Consider the following 6,051-nt stretch of genomic DNA (forward strand, 5'->3'; position numbering starts at 1 on the left):
TTTGCCAGCTCTGGGTCCCATGCTACCCCTCTTGGTACCCTGAAGCCCAGCTAACTGGCTTGTGATTAGTCTCTTGACACACAAACCCCTCAGAAGAACTGCAGTTTGAGTGTGCTGTTTCCTGTTGAGACTCTCAGTAGTGCACTGTTGTATTAGAAATGCTTTTTTGTTGTTGTTGTTTTTATTTTTTTAGGTATCTAGTATCTAGTACCCTTGTTGAACATTCTTTAGTTTTAATACTTTGTTCTTGGAATTCCTAAGTAGGCAATCACAGCATCTTATATGTGGTGACCCTTTTGTTTCTTAAGATACTTATGATTTTATAAATTTCATTTGTTCTTTTTCTTTCTTATTCTCCTGGCTAAGGCCTCCGTTAACATGTTGAACGCAAGTAATCGTAGTTGTCTCATTCCTGGCTTTAAGTTGAATGCAACAGATGGTTCACTGTTAAGAATTATATGTATTATGGATCTGGGGTAAATATCCTTTTAGAAGTCAAGGCATTTTTCTTCTCTCTGAGTTTATTATTTTTTTATGAATCATGATCAGATTGAGTTCTATTGAGTAGTTTACTGCATTGTTTGAGATCATCATAAAGCTCTATTTTCTTTTTCGGCTCTCCCCTGCTGTCTCGACTTCATCTTGGTAGTGCACATCAAGGTCAAGGCCTTGAAGACCGTTCTTCCTAACCCCTGTATGGAAGGACAGGAATGGATCCCTATAGTCTTCTTGGATAAATCTTGGGCTTTCGGGGATCTTCCACATGGAGCATTACAAGATGTTTATGAAGGCATCATTTTGATGTATTATTTTGCTTGTAAAACACCTGCATTTTTAAAATCCTGATTTACTTGGGGTGCCTGGTGGCACAGTCTGTTAAGCGGCTGGCTCTTGGTTTCGGCTCAGGTCGTGATCTCCAAGTCATGAGACTGAGCCCCGTGTCAGGTTCCATGCTAAGCGCAGAGTATGCTTATGACTCTCTCTCCCTCCCCCTCCACCCACCCCCAACTTTCTCTTAAATAAATAAATAAATCTTTTAAAAAATCCTGATTTACTCAGAATTTCCTTTCCATTAGAGAAAGGAGAGGAAGTAGTAGAAGGGAGTTTTGAGGAGAGAAACCCCATTCTGCCAGCCATATGCCATCCACTGTAATCCCAGGAAGCAGATAACAGGACACCTGGCATGCTGAGGAGGAAACTCAAGTTCAGGGTATTGACGTGCTCCGAGCTGAAGGACAATGGCAGAGTGGGATCCTGGACCTCCAGCCCCAAATCCTGTGCTCAGAAACACAGCTTGCTTGTCCCCTCCCACAAGTGTACTTCTGCCTTTCCCCGACCCTTGGATCCTGGGCTCTAAGCATCTCTGAAGTTGGTCCCACCCTTCCAGTAGTTGTGAGGTTTGGAAGCATTGGAGCCCTCTGACCCTGCTTCCAGAGCCTCCTGGGTCCCCTGGAGGCTGTGTACCCTGTTAGAGCTGTGACTACTGGATGTGTCTGTGTGGAGGGAGAGGGTGGGGTCTGGGATCCCCTCAGGAAAAGGGAGGAGGGCAGAGAGTGGGGTCTTGATTCTGCCTCTCTGCAGACCAGGCTCGGTGCTGAGATGGGTGAGTACTCCTGTCCCTTCCTCTGACTGCGGGCTGGACTGATCCAGCTGCCTGTGATGGAAGGCTCCTGGCTGCCTCTGCTTTCCTGCTTCTTCCTGATCTGTCCCTTGGACTCCAGCCTGCCCCTCCTTGCAGCAGGCTCCTGGGTGACCAACCTGTCACAATGCCTTGGAGGCTGTGCCACAGAGCATGGAGGGACTCTGTCTCACTGGTTTCACTTCTGTCCCATACCCAGACGCCTTCTGCCACTTCCCAGAGTTCAGGTCCTGGGACAGAGTCTTCATCTCACCTAGCTTCTACCAGGAGCTCTTGGGGGCTTGGGGCAGCTGCAGCAGCCTTTTCACTGGCCCCCCGAACTTATTCCCTCTTTCTACCCCTGACACCTTGGGCAACCTGAGCTTCCTCCAGTACCTTGTTTTCTTAGGCCCCTGTCTACATGAGAACTTGGGTGTTCAGTTGCCTTCCAGTCTATGCAGCTGGCTGCCAAGTAGAGTGGCTTTCAGAATGTGGGGGAGCTGGCTGACATCTTCCCAGATCTGGTACTTGGCCCCTCCTCTCACGATGCTTGGATCTTGGACATACTGGACCTGTCATTCACCAGCTGGCTGAAAATGGCCAGTCCTGGGCCCCTTTGGGACCTCCACCTGGGGACTCAGTGTCTGGATCGCACAAAGATGGAGGCAGCTTGCAGTGGTAGGACTGGGGCTGCTGAGACGAGACACCCTATCTGTGATAAACACCAACACGGCCGAACTATCTGCCGGGCCGCTGCCCATTTTGAGTTACAGAAGCTGAATTTGGGCTCCAATCTCATGGGGCACACAGCTCCGGAGGCCCTGACTTCCTGCCATAGCCTGAAGGGTTTGGGTCTTAAGAGTGGTTTAAGGGGGTTTAACGCTATCTAACTAGGTTTCCTGGCTGCCACGCCCAGGCTTCGGAGACTGAACCCGAGTGGCAACCAATGGTGGGTGCCATGCTGTTCATGAATGAAACAGGACCCTGGAAATGTCCAAAAATTGGATGCATACCCCACCCCTAGCTACTTCCTCCTGGGAAGCTGCTACTTCAGGGAAGCTGGCTGATTGTCTGGGGGGGCAAGTATTCCAGGGCCCAAGGAGGTGGGAGATATCAGACTTGGCCAGAATTCACAGGCAGCCCTAAGCCAGGGCTGGTTGGCTCCCCTGGGCACACTAATCCCCCTAAACCTGCTCGATACCCTCATGGTGCTGAGCCTGGCCTTGGACTTCCAGGGCCCAGAGAGTCTGCACATCTTGCGATCATAGTTCCCCTCTGGTCCTCCTTGGGTAGAGTTGTCCCTGCCCAAGAGGCTGACCAGCTTGGAGCACTTGTGGTCCCAGACAGGCAGTTTTCGAAACTGGCTTCTCTTGTCTTTTCACTCTTGCAAACCCTGATTCTCAAAGGCAAGGCACTGCAGCTAGGGACCCGGAATGTCGCCAAGATCTTCCCTGCCCTTGGCCAACTCTCTCTGCTTGGCCATACTTGAAGGCCCTGTGCTCCCAGGGTTCCTCTAACTTCTTCCTCTGGCAGCTCGCCAGGCTCCAGTATCTGTGGTCTGGGTGGATTGGCACAGCCCGGGACCTGCTGCGTCATGGGTCTGCCCAGTCTATGGGAGCCGGAGCTGCCGGCCCTGGCGTCCTGAGTCTGGCCCTTCCCACGGTGGCTTGAGGAGTTGGTAGGCGAGGTACCCAGGCTTGGGCTACTGCATCTGGTCAAAGTGGGGCCAGACGGAGACCCTGTTGATGTTTTCCGGAATCCAGGCATTCTCCAGGTCTGGTGCTGGGCTGAGAGACAGGCCTCATGCTGGATGGCAACCTCCAAGAGCACAGTCCTCAGATACCCCAGTACGTGTATATTCTGGGTGCTTCCTTGGCCTGCCCGTGTGCCAGTGCCTGGTGGGACCCTGGCTTGAGTGGATCCCCCAGAACATGCATGCATATTGTATCACACCAGCTGTGCTGGCCAGAACCTGGGGGCTACCCCCCACAAAATCCTCTTTTCTCCTTTCTCTGGAGCCACTGTCCTAAAACTTTGGGGTTGGAACTCTTTTGGGGTTGCTCTGCCTGCAGCTTCTGCTGATCTCTTAGATCCTCCTACACGAAGCCAGGATGTCCTAGATTCTCCATCTCCAGCCTTGTTCAGAGCCTGGCTGGCGGGTCCAGGGGTTGGAAGAGTGAGGGTAAGAGGTTCCTCTATATTGTGTTTGCATCCCAGCAAACACAGCAAACACAGGGCTGCGTGCCCAAGAGGGATGGTGAGACGGGAAAGGATGTGGTTGACAATGTGGCTGATAACGTGGCAAGGAGCCGGGCCCCACTCCCTGCTGAGTTACCAGCTCCTGCATACCCCACGTGGCCTCTTGGAGCGCCACCTGGTTACCTTCCTCCAGTGGGCAGCTCCCCCACCCCCCAGCGCTGCTGCTGGTCTTCCTGGAGCCTGTCTCCCACCACCACCTCCCTGGCTACTGTGGACTGGCCTGGCAGCTCTGCAGAGGGGACTTTTGTGTGTGGCCCAAGGAGGATGAGAGGAGGGAAGGCTTCTGGGCTTGGCTGGGGAGCAGTCTGGGGCAGCCTGGGTTGGGCTAGAGTGGGTGTGTATATATTGGAGGAGGGGATAGGAAAAGCAAGCCAGCCTGGCAGGGAGATAGTGGGTATGGGTGGGTGCATGAGACTGAACCCAGCTTCTGGTGGGAGGTGGGGGTGCTGCATATGTTGGGAGGATCAGCTTGCGATTTTGGGAACACAGGCTTTGGGAAGGTTCTGGATGAGTCTTGGAATGAGAAAACTGGGAGCTGGCAGGTGGCCGTGCGGTATGCGATGTGATCTCAAGATCTCCAAATCCTTAATAAATTTACTAAATCCATGAAATGCTTGACTTAATTGGACTTTTTGTTTTTGGTGGAAATCCATACAAGGGAGGAGGCAAAGGGGCTGCGGTCATGGAAACTGTAGCTCAGAGGAAATGAAGTTGGATTTCATGGATGCTTTGGGGGAGGATGGAGGGCTGTGAGTAGTGCTCAGCTGTGGAATGGAGTCTAGGCCAAGTTCAATCAGATCTTCAAGGGGTAGAGGGGCCCCTTTTGCCATCTGGGTATAGAGGAATTGGCAGCTGAGGACTGAAAAACTGGGATGCTGCCCAAGAGGGAGCAGACTGATTGCCTGTTCCCTCAGCAAAGACACAAAGGCATGGTCATATCTATGGTCTTATTTGAGGCCCAGTACAACACTGGGAGGAGAAATCCACCCCCTTGGCACTCAGTGTCCAGCAATGCTGAACTACTTAGAGCTCCCAGAACACCATGTGCTCTTGCCCCTGGGCCTTTGCATGCACTGCTCCTTTGCCCAGAAACACAATTTCCCTCCTCTTGGGAAACTACTACATATCTTTTAAGATTTAGCTTAGGTACCACTTTTTCCAGAAGCCATTCCCGACCTCTGAGGCTAGGTAAGCTGCTGCCTCTGGGTCCCATAGCTTCATGCACTTCCCCTTCTCAAAGTAGTGATCACACTGTACTCATCTGCACAGGTCTGGGGCCCCTCAAGCACTGGTTTTCAAAGAGGTGTGCACAAGATAACTCACAGGGGTTAAGAAAAAAAAATGTTAAGACTTATATTTCTGTTTTTCAATCTCACTTTATTCTGAAGCTGGATTGCCTGCTTTTTAGTCATATGGTTTTATGTTACTTAACCTCTGTTCCTCAGTTTCCTCTTCTGTAATATGGGATCTTATCACACTCTTGCTCATAGGGTTTTGTGAGGGTAAAGCGAATTAATACGTATACAGCACTGGGAGCAGGACAGCAATGCATTATAAGTGTTCAATAAAGGTAAGCTTTCTGTGTAATTACATATGTACTACATGTATGTGTATCATTTATAAGTAAATACATATATGCTGGGAGTGTGTGTTCAAAACTATTTTACTAATAGGAAGCATTACTAATTTACTAATAGGAAATTCGATCTGGAAAGTTTGAAGGTCAGGTCCTGGGGACAAGAACCAGTCTGATTCATCTCTGCATCCTTAGAGCCTAGTGCTGGCCTAGTACAAAGGGGTCTTGTAGACAACGGTGGTGAGAAAAAAATCTTGGTGGATGGTGATGCCACGAACTGGGGTCTGGTTCAGGCTGCTGATTATTTCTATGTGAACCTGGGCAGGGCACGTGGCCTTTTAGGGCCTTAGTGTTCCTCCTCTGTAAAATGCCAGGTTTTAATTAGAAAAAAAGCTAATGGAAACCATCAAGCAATTCTGGGCTGGCTTTAGGGTGAGGGGCGCCCTCTTGTGTTGGAATGCTGTTTTTCTCTCGGTGAAAACCTCACCACAGGCCTTTCTCCCCGCAGATGGTCCCGAAGTGGCCATCGTCTGAACCGCAGATCTGCCCTTCCAGCTTCAGATCCTGACGCTCTCTCAAATGTCTGATACACGGTCTG

General features: G+C 50.7%; 1 pseudogene across 1 annotated transcript; it reads left to right on the plus strand.

The window, feature by feature from the left end:
• The first annotated feature begins 378 nt into the window (after nt 1-378).
• Nucleotides 379-5,987, plus strand: LOC309842525 (toll-like receptor 12; annotated as a pseudogene). Its single transcript has 3 exons — nt 379-391; nt 1,609-2,464; nt 5,962-5,987. The product of its transcript is annotated as a toll-like receptor 12 (transcript).
• The last annotated feature ends 64 nt before the right edge of the window (nt 5,988-6,051 follow it).

Source organism: Mustela nivalis (assembly GCF_964662115.1).
Source record: "Mustela nivalis genome assembly, chromosome: 10".
NCBI lineage: Eukaryota > Metazoa > Chordata > Mammalia > Carnivora > Mustelidae > Mustela > Mustela nivalis.